A 13,252-nucleotide genomic window follows, 5' to 3' on the forward strand; every position below is an offset into this window, starting at 1 on the left:
GCCACCCTGTCACTGTCTCTTGTGAGACAGTCTCAGGCTAGATTAAGGTCAAACCTGGTAGGGATAGTCACAGTGAATTACAGGGGGACTTCAAGCTTAAATATCTGCTCTAGAGGGAGAGGGACATGGGTTCCCATCCATAGAGAGATGACAACTGAAGTCTGAGACCTATACAGAGGGCTATAAGGGAGACTGCAGTGGTGCTGTTGATCCTAGAACTGTGACAGTGGCTTCATATAGGCTTGTGATAAGCTGACAGCACTGACAAGACTCTTACCTCAGGTTCACACCTCCAGCTTTACAGCTCTAATAATAGAACATTTGGAAGTTCCACTTCTGCTTTGTGCCATTGGCCCATGTAAATGTCAATATGTTCTGGCACCATAATTTCTGCTGCTTTGCTTTTCTCTGGTGATTATGTTTTCTTTGTTAGTATTTTTTTTTTGTCTGAGCAATATTTCTGAAAAGATACTAAAAGTGTCAGACAGATTAGGTGACGGAGGGCTCAGTGGAGAAATTTTTGGCCACCATCTCAGCATGCACTTGGGGACAGGCACTTAGAGATGGTTGTTGGCATCAGTTACCCAAACCCTCCAGCATAAGAATTTTCTGTGTGGCAAGAAGAAACAAATCATGTCAGTGCTTTAACACTGTCTGAAGGGATTCTCCCATTAGAGAAGCCTGCAGAGCTCCTGGAAGTGATACTTCAGGTGATTCAAGCTTTAGTGGCTAAAATTGATTTATATTCCTCAGGCTGGATGCTGAATTTAGAAAGAAAACCTCAGCAGCTGGAAGCTGATGTAAAAGCTTTGAGTAAAAAAAAAAAAAATTCAAACATGCAACAGGAATTGAGAAATCCAAAAGATGTAGCTCGGGTTGTGATAAAAGATGGTCCATAGAAAATAGGCAGTTTGAACAATTTGAACAGAAATTGTAACGTGAGTTATATAACACCATAGGAATTCTTATACTGGATCAGGTCATTAGCCCCGATGATCTAACATCCTTTCTCTGGTAGTGGCCAGTATGTGATGCTTCAGAGGAAGGAGCAAGAAACTCAGTCATGGACAGTTATAGTATTATTTACCCATAGGGAATGGGTTTCTAGCCCTTATTAAAATAAACACAATCCTTCCATCTAATTTAACTGTGAATGTTCTTCTCATTATCCATATCCTGAGCTCTTGACCTCTGTGATATTTTGTGGCAGTGAGTTTCACAGGTAAGAATTATGCACTGTGTTATAGAAAAGTACTTCCTTTCCTCAGTTTAAATTAGTTACCTTCCAATTCACTGGAATACGAGAAAGGGTACATAAGGGTGAATGATTTACCTGTGCTATGCTGTTCATTATTTTATAGAATGGTTTCTTTCCTCCTATTTGTCTCTTTTCTAACCAGACTAGAATTTTCTCCAACTGCATCATCTCTGCCTTTCCATAACACAAAGAAGCAGTATGTGCATCCTCAGAAAGACTACATTGAAAAGACACGGGGCTGTTATAATTTAAGCTGAGGCATTATTTATTGTTTTACTGTGTCACTTAGCAGCTTCAGTTATGGACCAGGATCCATTGTGCTAGGTGCTGTACAAACACAGAAGAAGAAAAAACAGTCCCTGCCCAAGAGAGTTTACAATCTGGGTAATACAACTAAGAGTATAAGACAATCTTGAATAACTGAATAGTGATCACTGTTAGAGAGCTTATTCCTTCACTCTCCCACTTCCCTAGTCCTTCTCGCATGAATAGAGAGCAACAATACCCGAAGTCCAAAGGTGCAAACAATTCGATGTTTATTGGGGTGAACTTCCAGCAAGCTTAAATCCAAGTTCCCTTTTCCTTATTTTTGAATCCCAACTTACTTCCTGTTTGCCCCTAATTTATATAAAAATATTCTTAGCTATACCTTAACCAATCATTCTACTGAAATTTACCTAACCAATCCTAACATATTGTAACATAATTAGCTAACCAATTATATCCCACCACCTTAATTAGTTTACACCCAGCAAAATTAATTATACAGCAGACAGAAACAATCACAGAACCAGACAGAGACCATGCAAATAAACAATAGCAAAGTGGGAACTATAATGACAAAACAATACGGAAGTGAGGATTTCACAACTACATCTATAAAGACATAAGGGTTTTCCAGCTGTGTCTATTGATAAGTGAGTTCTTACCAGACAGAAAACTATCAACCTAAATTTCCTTTTACGTCTTCTAGGCTCTTCCCTTTCTCTGGAGGTGATAGATCGGATCACCTTCCTAACAGGCCCATATTGACTAGTTTGGAATGTGAGGATGTGACCGTTCACTTCCCAGCTTATGGCTGCCTCTGCTACTTAGCCAAAGGCATTGGCCTAAGAACAGGGTCTCAGACTGTCACAGTAAGAGAAGGCCCTTACACAGATTCTTTCTTGTATATCTCTATTACTAGCTAAATGATAAACATATACCTACATTCTTAGAGTATAGGCCTTTACAGACAGGCCTGAATATCTATATCCTAACAATCACCTGCTGAGAATAACACCCCCCCAAAGAGTGGATGACGGGCACTAACTTGTTTCTCAACATGGCCCGCCTTTTGTGCCTACTCAAGCAGGCAGCCAAATTGAGGTAGCCTAGTTGAGATCCCCCATGTTTGTCAGATGCCCTTGTGCAGGTCTGTGAACAATACTCTAAGCACATATCCAACTATCCATAGGTGGGGCCTTTCTGCTCAATTCTGAAATGGAACAAACAACAATCAATTTAACAGTGAAAGTTTAAAACAAATATTATCCGCTTGGGGAGGCCCAGTGTAGGATCTAGAGCACTGTGATGGCCAGTCTGTCTGCTGGCAGACAAGATGTCTTGTCTGCTTCCTTTCCTAACTCTGCAGCAGCAGTTGTAGCTGCCCCATGCCAAATCAATGACAGCCAAAATCCTCTGAAGACATACGAATAAACTCAATTCCTTTCTTCAACACTGCTGTGAACTGAAACCTGGTTAAAAAATTTCCATCTTCATGGGATTGCTCAGGCCCCATAGACTGAACTGTGATGAATGCTTTTTAATGCCTGAATGGTGCAAATGCCCACTTTCCCACTCTCATTCAGCAAAATCTTGGTAGTGCAGCTGAATTGATCTGTTTTTGACAGTTGACTTTCCTTGCTCCCATTGAAAGTCTCCAGTGACTAGTGCCCTGCCTGGCTCATTCTTCTTTGATCCAGAAACTAATCTCCTCACCCTAAAATTCCCCAAATAGGCCACCAGGAAGTCTGCCTTAAGCAGCATTGCCTTGCTTCCTCTACTAAAAAAAACCTTGAGAAATGTATGGACTATATCCTTTAAGCCGTGACTAGTGATTGATTATTTGCAATCTACCCTGGGGCCTTTGAATGTTACCAGTGTTTTAGTACACTGTGAACTGAGCAATGGCTACTCATCCACTGCAAATAAAAGTTCTAGCATGGCCAATCAGCAGCCTGTCATGTCCCCCACTGTCCAATGGGAGCAGTAGTGACACAAGAGGTTTCAGTATCCAAATGGTATACTGGACACACCATTCCCCAACCCTGCAGTACAGGGAAGGAGGAGGAAAAACAAGAAAGAAGCAGAACCTTTTCCCTCTTCCATATTCACATGTTGCCAGCTATCGGGAGGGAGAATTGGAGGGAAAATGTATAACACTGCCACTGCTGCTCCATCCTGAGATCTCCCGCTCACTGCAGGGAGTGGTGGTGTCCCCATTGCTCTCAGACCCATCAAAAACACTTTGCAAGTGAAGTGAGCATTTTCCATACCTTAGTCAAACTTCCTACTGACTTCAAACAGAAGGTTTTGTTTTGAGGAAGGATCAAGTAGGAATTAAGTAAAGACCACAGTAGATTGCCCCTTTGATAGAACAAACCTCCACTGAGGTTATTTGTCCACTAGATTATTATCTTAGAGATGCACTGTGTCAGTTGGTATCCATCCAAATGATCAAGGATACTGTAACATTACCTACGCAATAAAACACTTGGTTAATTCACCTTTGTAAGAAGCTTTTATAAGGTAGCTTTTCTTCTTCAAGGTCTTTGTCAGAGTAACAGGCATATTTTAAAAGTACGTTGATATAACAAGATGGCCCAGCTGAACCGCGGGGCATGTCCGCAGAGACTGCCCTTTGGCCCGGGGGGGAGGGGCACCGAGACCCCCGAGACCCGGCAGGACATCGGCCCCGTCGTTGCCGATGCCCCTGGCCGCCAGGCACCTGAAACCAACCCTCCTCCTACTCAACCCATCGCTGCTCCCGTCCGGGCCCAAGAGACACCTTCCCTACAACGCCCGGGCGAGCAAGGGAGTCCCACCCTTGCTATTACCAATTCAGTAGAGCCTATGGAGGAGGGTGTGGCAAAGATATTACCGGGTATAGGAGAGGGCCCGCCCCAAGGAGAACCCCCCGCCCCTCATGCTGCCTCACCGCTACCCCCCCGAACCCCTGAACCATTGCCTCTGCCCCCTGACACGACCCCTGCTAACCAACCCCCAGACGACGCTATGGAGGGCTGGACCCTAGTCCAGGGGAAGTGAGGCAAGCGGAAGGCTCGAGCTCCGCTGCATCCATCTGACGCGGAAGCCCCCCGGAAGACCAGGAAGGGAGGCACTGATATTGAGCCTTCCACTATGGCCACGAGTGAGATCCATCTGCTGGTGTCGGGAGGGGAAGACAGACTGGCATTGGAGGACAGAATCCCCCCTCCACGGGAGACCCTCCACTCCGAGACCCCTGAGGACGCCCCTTCTGCCCGGATACCACCCGAACCCCCCGCGAACCCCGAGGCGACCGCTGAGGCAGGCCCTAGAGGAGAGGCCCCCGGGGTAACAGGAGTTGGCCTCTCCTCCGTGTATGCGGAGATTGAGGCCCTAGATTTGACCCCGGTCACCCAGGGAGAGGATGATTTACTGCCGGCTGGCCTCGAGCTGGGCAACCTCACCCCAGCCCCCCTTTCCCCATGCTCCCTCCCCCTAATTGCCTTCCCGGGCGAGCACCCTGCAGAAGGTGGTCCACCACCTGATGCCATGGCCGCCAAGACTACCACGGAGCCAGCGCCTAGCGTCACTGGGAGCCCCCTCCCTTACCCCTTAACCCTTGATTCTGCTCAGGAGGCACCTTCCTTTAGCTGTTTGCCACCTGCACCCCAGAGCCTTACCTCTGCCCCTGCCCCCACCCCTGTCCCTGCCCAATTTACCTCCTCCTGCAATGCTATTACTGCCCCTGGGGTTGTTTTTTTCCCGCCTTCTGCAGATTCCCCCCAGGGAGCAGTCTTTGCACTTTCTAGTCATGACCCATTAGGAGTTGCAATTTTTCCCCTGCCATCCCCTTCCACCCCAAGGCATGAAATGGATTTAATAACCCCAGCCTGTCAGACGCCCCGTCGGTGGTCCGCACCCTGCCTACCCGCCTTAGCGGACCACGAGGCTGCATTAAGAGCCCCACCAGGGAATACCCCAGAAACTGTAACCCCACCCCCCCATGAGCTGTGGCATGCACTACGGAAGTTCCTAGAACACACCCGTGGTGCCCGCAATAGGGTACAGCTGGCTCTCCAGCTATGGGGGGACTTTGATCAAATTTTTCAGGCCACAAGGGCCCTTATGCAGGAGGGCAGGGGGCGAGGAAAGCGCGGTGCTGCGGCCTACGAGCAGGCCCGCGGCTTCCGGAAAGATCTACTCATCCACGGGATGGGTCACGGGTTGCTGCGCAACCCGCCGGGGGCCACGAACACCCCCACCAATGAGAAACCCTCACCCCCCCAGCCCTCCGCATGATGCCTCTTATTATTGCAACCTTGAATACCAGGGGCTGTAGGATGGCTCTCCGCAGGTCCCAGGTGCTCTCTTACCTTCGGGAAGGGGGGTACTCTGTACTTTTCCTGCAGGAGACCCATACGGACCCGACCGTCGAGGACAGGTGGCGGCTGGAGTGGGGGGACGGGGTATACTTTAGCCACTTCACGACTTGGCAAGCTGGAGTGGCGACCCTGTTCTCCCCCACCCTATGGCCCGAGGTGCTAGGGGTCACTGAGGCCGTGCTGGGCCACCTGCTGCACCTTCGAGTCCGTATGGAAGGGCTCGTGGTCAACCTTGTAAATATCTATGCCCCGCAAACGAGCCCAAAGCGGCCACAATTCTATCAGTGGGTGTCCGACTTTCTCGGCACCCTAGATTCGCACGAGTGCCTGGTCCTGGGAGGGGACTTTAACACCACCCTCGAGGAACAGGACCACTCAGGGGCGGAGCCGAGCCCAGCCGCCGCGAACATTCTCCGAGGAATAGTTGAACATCACTCCCTAGTGGACGTCTGGCGTGACCATCACCCAGATGACACTTCCACGTTCACTTTTGTCCGGGTGGAGGCCCATCGGTCGCACCACTCTCGGTTGGACCGTATTTACTTATCCCGCTGCCATCTTTCACAGGCCCACTCCTCCACCATTCGGCTGGCCCCATTCTCCGACCATCATTTAGTCACCATAACGGTCTCCCTCCGTGCAGAGAGACCGGGGCCGGCCTATTGGCACTTTAACAACAGCCTGTTGGAGGACAAGAGGTTCGTGACGTCCTTCCGGGAGTTTTGGCTGGCCTGGCGAGAGCAGTGGCGTGCCTTTCCCTCGGTGCGGCGATGGTGGGATCTAGGGAAGGTACGCGCCAAGCTCTTCTGCCATGACTACACTCGGGGCACCAGCCGACGGAGAAATGCGGTGATAGAGCAGTTGGAACGGGAGGTCTTAGAGATGGAGAGGCGCCTGGCCGCAGACCCCGAGGACCCGTCCCTCTGCGGAGCGTGCCGGGAGAAGCGGGAGGAGCTTTGGGCCCTCGAGGACCACCGGGCCCAAGGTGCCTTCATCCGGTCCCGCATCCGCCTCCTTCGGGAGATGGACCGTGGCTCCCACTTCTTCTATGCCCTGGAGAAAACGAGGGGGGCCAAGAAACACGTCACCTGCCTTCTAGCGGAAGACGGCACCCCCCTCACGGATCCGGAGGAGATGTGTGGGAGGGCCCGTGACTTCTACACAAGCCTTTTCTCCCCGGATCCGACCGATCCTGGCACTTGCGGGGTGCTCTGGGAGGAACTCCCCACAGTCAGCGTGGGCGACCGAGACCGGCTAGAGCTGCCTCTCACCCTGGCCGAGTTCTCGGAAGCCCTCCGTCGCACGCCCACCACAAAATCTCTGGGCATGGACGGGCTGACCGTGGAGTTTTACCGCACGTTCTGGGACATCCTCGGCCCAGACCTAGTCACTGCCTGGGCTGAGTCCTTGCAGGGCGGGGTCCTCCCTCTGTCATGCAGGCGAGCGGTGCTTGCCTTGTTGCCGAAGAAGGGGGACCGCCGCGATTTACGAAACTGGTGTCCCGTCTCACTCCTTAGCACGGATTACAAAATCGTAGCGAAAGCAATCTCGCTGCGGCTAGGGTCCGTGATGGCGGACGTGATCCACCCAGACCAGACCTATACTATCCCGGGTCGCAGCATTTTTGACAACCTATTTCTAGTCCGAGACCTTTTGGAACTCGGGCGGAGAGATGGTCTGTCGTTCGCCCTCCTGTCTCTTGATCAGGAGAAGGAGTTCGATAGAGTAGACCATGGGTACCTCCTGAGCACTCTGCAGGCGTTTGGATTCGGACCTCAGTTTGTGAGTTTTCTCCAGGTGCTGTATGCCTCCGCGGAGTGTTTGGTTAGGCTCAACTGGACCCTGACCGAACTGGTCAGCTTCGGGCGAGGAGTGCGGCGGGGTGCCCCCTCTCGGGCCAGCTGTACGCTCTGGCGTTCGAGCCTTTCCTCTGTCTCCTCCGCAGGAGGTTGACAGGGTTGGTGCTGCAGGAGCCGGAGCTGCGGCTGGTCCTGTCGGCGTACGCCGATGACGTACTCCTCGTGGTCCAGGACCCGGGCGACTTGGTGCGAGTGGAGGCATGCCAGGCCATCTATTCGGCAGCCTCCTCCGCCCAAGTCAACTGGGTCAAGAGCTCTGGCTTGGCAGTGGGGGACTGGCGGCAGGTAAGCTCCCTCCCACCCGCGCTTCAGACCATCCCATGGAGCGCGGGTCCACTCCTCTATCTCGGCGTTTACCTTTCCGCCACGCACCCTTCCCCGTCGAAGAACTGGCAAAATTTAGAGGGCGGGGTGATAGAGCGGATCCGGAAATGGACGAGGCTACTCCGATGTCTCTCCCTCCGAGGGAGAGCACTGGTGCTTAACCAACTAGTCCTGTCCACGATCTGGTACCTGCTCAACACCCTGGCCCCGGCCCCGGGTTTCCTGACCCACCTCCGTAGATTGATTCTAGAGTTCTTTTGGTCAGGAATGCACTGGGCCCCTGTCGGAGTTCTTCATTTACCCCTGAAGGAAGGAGGGCAGGGCCTGAAGTGTCTGTACACTCAGGTCCGCGTTTTCCGCCTCCAGGCCCTGCAGAGGCTCCTTTATAGTGCAGGTAGTTCGACGTGGAGCATATTGGCGCACGCCTTCCTGCGCTGCTTCCAAGGGCTCCGATACGACCAGCAGCTCTTTTATCTTTGTCCGAGAGGTTTTCCGCGAGACCTCTCCGGGCTGCCGGTCTTCTACCAGGACCTCCTCCGGACCTGGAAACTGTTTCTAACGACCAGGTCCGTGGCGGCCACCGTGGGAGCAGATCTCCTCACGGAGCCCCTGCTACACAATCCCCAACTCCATGTGCAGGTGGCGGAGTCCCGCTCGGTGCGCCAGAGGTTGGTCCTAGCGGAAGTCACGAGGGTCGGAGACCTCCTGGACTACGACCGGAGAGACTGGCTGGATCCCGTGATGCTCGCTCGGTGCATGGGGTTCTCCAGCCCTCGTACCCCCCGGCGCGTACTTCTGGAATCGAAGGCCGCCTTGACCCCCGCTGCTTGGGCTTATGTCAACCAAGCCTTGCGCGAGGGCGCACCCCGCCCATCCTCTACCCCAGGCCCGCCGGACCTTTCCATTGGGCCCCTACCCTGCCGATCCCGACAAACCCCTCACCCTTTCACTGCAAGCCGGCTGCATGAACTGCAGCCGGTCAGTTTTCAAATCGCACCACGGAAATATTTATACACACTCACGCTTCACACCCTTCATGCCCACACCCTGGTGTCCCGCCCCGATACAAAGTGGCGGGACCTCCTGCCACCTTTGGAGGGTGAGCAACCTCGGTGGGCCAGCCTGTATTCCACCTTGGTCCCGAGGCCCGTCGGGGACATCAGTTGGCGGCTACTTCACGGAGCTGTGAGCACGGGCGTGTTTCTGATACAGTTTACCCCCATCCCGGATACTTGCCCTTTTTGTAATGTGAGGGAAACCCTGGCGCACGTATATCTAGAGTGTGCCAGATTGCAGCCCCTTTTCTGGCTCCTCACAAATATTCTACTGTGCTTTTGGCTTCATTTCTCCCCTCACCTTTTTATCTATACACTCCCCATCCGTGGCCCCACAAAATCGCGGGATCTCCTGGTTAACCTCCTCCTAGCCTTGGCTAAAACAGCCATTTATAAAACCAGAGAGGGGAGGTTGGCCCATGAAGCGTCCTGTGATTGTAGGGCCTTTTTCCGATCCTCAGTACATTCACGTATCCGGGCGGAGTTCCTCTGGGAGGCGTCCACCGACTCTCTTGACGCCTTCGAGGAGCGGTGGGCGCTGTCCGGGGTTCTCTGCTCGGTGACCCCATCCGGTTCCCTCCGTCTGACCCTTTGATTGAGGGGAAGAGCGAGAGACGCCAGCCCCAGCCGTTGCCGCTGTGGATACCATCATTACTGTCATCTAGGAGGGGTCCTATAATACATGGATGTCTACCCCCCCACCCCCAAACCGCCCACCCAGCAGCCATGCCCATCTTGCCGGGCACTCTCAGGAGAGGGATAATCGGTGACCCTGGGCGTGGCACTAGGTAACTCGAGGGGGTGGAAGACCACGAGTGTCGAGGAAGCCCCCCCGCTCTAGGCCACCAGGTAACTCAGGAGGGTGGAAGACCACGAGTGTCGAGGAAGCCCCCCTGCTCTGGGCCCAGGCTAACCTGAACACTTCTCCCTCCTGAAAGCTGCTGTGTTATACCTTCTGTTTGCGTTGTTTTGTTGCATAGTTTGTTTTGTTTTCTTTGGTAACTCTTTGCAAGTGTTACACAATAAAATTCTTTTCTGTTTCAAAAAAAAAAAAAAGCAACCTTCCCTGTTACCTTACCCAGGGAAAAGGGACCTACTTAGCTTGCTCTCCTGCTGCTGCCCTCTGGCCTGGGCTTTCCTTGCTTTTTGCCCCTGCTTTTAGCTTCCCCCCCGACCAGGCCAGATGCTCTCCCCGTTTCTTTTCTTTTTGTTGTTGTTTTTTCCTTTCTCTGCTGTTGCTAGACTGCTGGCCGGCTGCTGGCCAGCTGTTAGCCCCCCCCACCAGCCCACCCTCGGACGCTGCTGCCGCTCCAGCTGAACCCCCCCCCGAGAGAGGGGGGGCCTGCTGGCCCGCTTCCCCAGAGGGGCGGAGTGGAAGGACTGAGCCCCCAGACCCAGCCGCTTGCTGTTTGTCTGCGGACCTGTCTCCAGTTGAGAGAATTTCTTATCATCCGCTCCGGCATCCCTGGAATGTTGCAGCTGTGACCCGGGACAGACAGAGAGAAAGCTGTCTACCGGAGGAACACCGCCTGGGGAATCTACAAATCGCCGTGGAGGGGGCCCAAGACTGAGTAACTTTTGAACTGTGCTCTCGTGTGGGGGGAGGCCTTGACTGTGTCGTGACTATGTTTGTAGGGACACAGGGGGTGTGGCACGGAGCTGCCCCCCGATCCATCTGTGTCCTCCCAACCCCCACACTACTATCCTCATCACTGCCCCCTCCATCGTCATTGCTGGCTGTTTAACATCTGCCTCTGCACTTAGCTGCTCACCCTGATTCCACCGTGTGGGCCAGAAGTACCAGGCAACCAAACTGGACTCTCTGGACAAGCGTACGGTGGTTCATGTGCCCCCCCCACCCCGAACTGCCCATCCCACAGCCTGTCCCTTTTTACCTGACCCCAACTCCTGTTAACCACCTGCCACCGCCCCCTCTGGGGCATCAGCAATGGAGGGCACCGGGGTGACCTTCGCCGCTGCCATGCCCACCGCCTCCCCAGACTCTAGGGGAGCCCCCCCAGCTGGCAGGAAAGGCCAGGGCAAGAAGAAGGGGAAGGGCCCTGCTAAAACCACCAGGCCCTCCCTGGCAGGAGCCATCCCCACTGCAGGACTCCTCCATCGACTCGGCCGCTGATGGCACCCCGCTGACAACCGCCGAGCCTGCTCAGGTGACAGCCGACACCACGCGGCCGGGACACGAGTCGCCAGGCCTCCCCCCGGTTGGTGCGGAGCAAACGATTTCCTTCCCGGGCGGGGGCACAACAGAATATAATCCACCTCCTGATGCTCTGGCCGCTAAATCCACCATAGAGCCCATGCTCGGTTCACTGAGAGCTCCCTCCCCACCTCCTTAACTCTCGAGTCTGATCGGGAGGTGCCACCATCCAGCTACTTGCCTCCCAAAACCCAGAACCTCGCCCCTGCCCCTGCCCCTGCCCCTGCCCCTACCCCTATCCAATTTACCTCCTGCAATGTGATTGCTGCCACTGGGGCTGTCTCCTTCCCTTTCCCAACTGATGACCCCCAGGGAGCGGCCTTTGTGTTCTCCTTCCCCGACCCATTAGGAGCTGCTATTTTCCCTCCACCGCCCCTTATCACCCCAGAGCTTGAGGCGGGCCTAGAAGCTCCAGCCCATCAGGCACCCTGTTGGGGGTCCGCACCCTGCTTGTCCGTATTAGTGGACCATGGGGCTGCACCAAGGGCCCCGCCGGGGAACAACCGGGAAACCGTAACCCCACTCCCCCATGAGCTGCGCAGAGAGCTGAGGAAGTTTTTAGAGGATGTCCATGGCTCCCGCAACAAAGTACAACTTGCTCTCCAGTGATGGGGGGATTTTTTTCAAATCCTCCGGGCCACAAGGGCCCTCATGGGGGAAGGTAAAGGGACGGGGAAGCAGGATGCCGTGGCCTACTGGCAGGTCCGTGTCTTCCGTGAACAATTAGCTACGGGATGGGTCACGGACTGCTGCGCGGCCCGCTGAGAGATGTGAGCGTCCCTGCCAGTGAGGACCCCCCGACCCTCCCCATGACACCTCTCACCATCGCAACATTGAACACCCGGGGTTGTAGGATGGCTCTGTGCAGGTCCCAGGTGCTCTCCCTCCTTCGGGAGGGAGGGTACTCTGTGATTTTCCTGCAGGAGACCCATACGGATCCGACCGCCGAAGACAGTTGGCGGCTGGAGTCGGGGGACAGGGTCTACTTTAGCCATTCCATGATTCGGCAGGCTGAAGTGGCGAACCTGTTCTCCCCTGACCTACGGCCCGAGGTGCTAGGGGTCACCGAGGCCATGCTGGGTCGCCTGCTGCATCTCCGGGTCCATATAGAGGGGCTCGTGGTTAACGTCTATGCCCCGACATCGGGCCCGGAGCGGCTGCAATTCTATCAGCAGGCATCTGCCTTCCTCAGCACCTTAGATTCTCACGAGTGCCTGTCCTGGGAGAGGATTTTAATACCACCCTCGAGGAACAGGACCACTCGGGGACCGAGCAGAGCCTGGCCGCCGCGGACACCCTCCGGGAGATAGTTGAACATCACTCCCTAGTGGACATCTGGCGTGACCACCACCCAGATGACACTTCCACGTTCACCTTTGTCTGGGTGGAAGCCCATTGGTCAAGCCACTCCCGGTTGGACCGCATTTATTTATCATGCTTCCATCTCTCACGAGCCCCCTTCTCCAGCATTCGGCTGGCCCCATTTTCTGACCATCACCTAGCCACCGTGACAGCCTTCCTCTGTGCGGAGAGGCCGGGGCCAGCCTATTGGCATTTTAACAACAGCCTGTTGGAGGATGAGGGTTTCGTGATGTCCTTCTGGGAATTCTGGCTGGCCTGGCGAGGGCAGCGGCATGCCTTTCCCTCGGCGCAGCAATGATGGGACCTGGGGAAGGTGCGCGCCAGGCTTTTCTGCCGCGACTACACCCGGGGCACCAGCTGACGGAGAAATGCGGCGATACAGCAGTTGGAACGGGAGGTCTTAGAGCTGGAGAGGCATTTGGCTGCCAGCCCTGAGGACCCACTCCCCTGCAGAGCGTGCCAGGAGAAGCAGGAGGCGCTCCGGGCCCTCAATGACCATCGGGCCCGGGGCACCTTTGTTCGATCCCGCATCTGCCTCCTTCAGGAGA

The sequence above is a fragment of the Natator depressus genome, chromosome 1 (assembly GCF_965152275.1).
Source record: "Natator depressus isolate rNatDep1 chromosome 1, rNatDep2.hap1, whole genome shotgun sequence".
Classification (NCBI taxonomy): Eukaryota; Metazoa; Chordata; order Testudines; family Cheloniidae; genus Natator; species Natator depressus.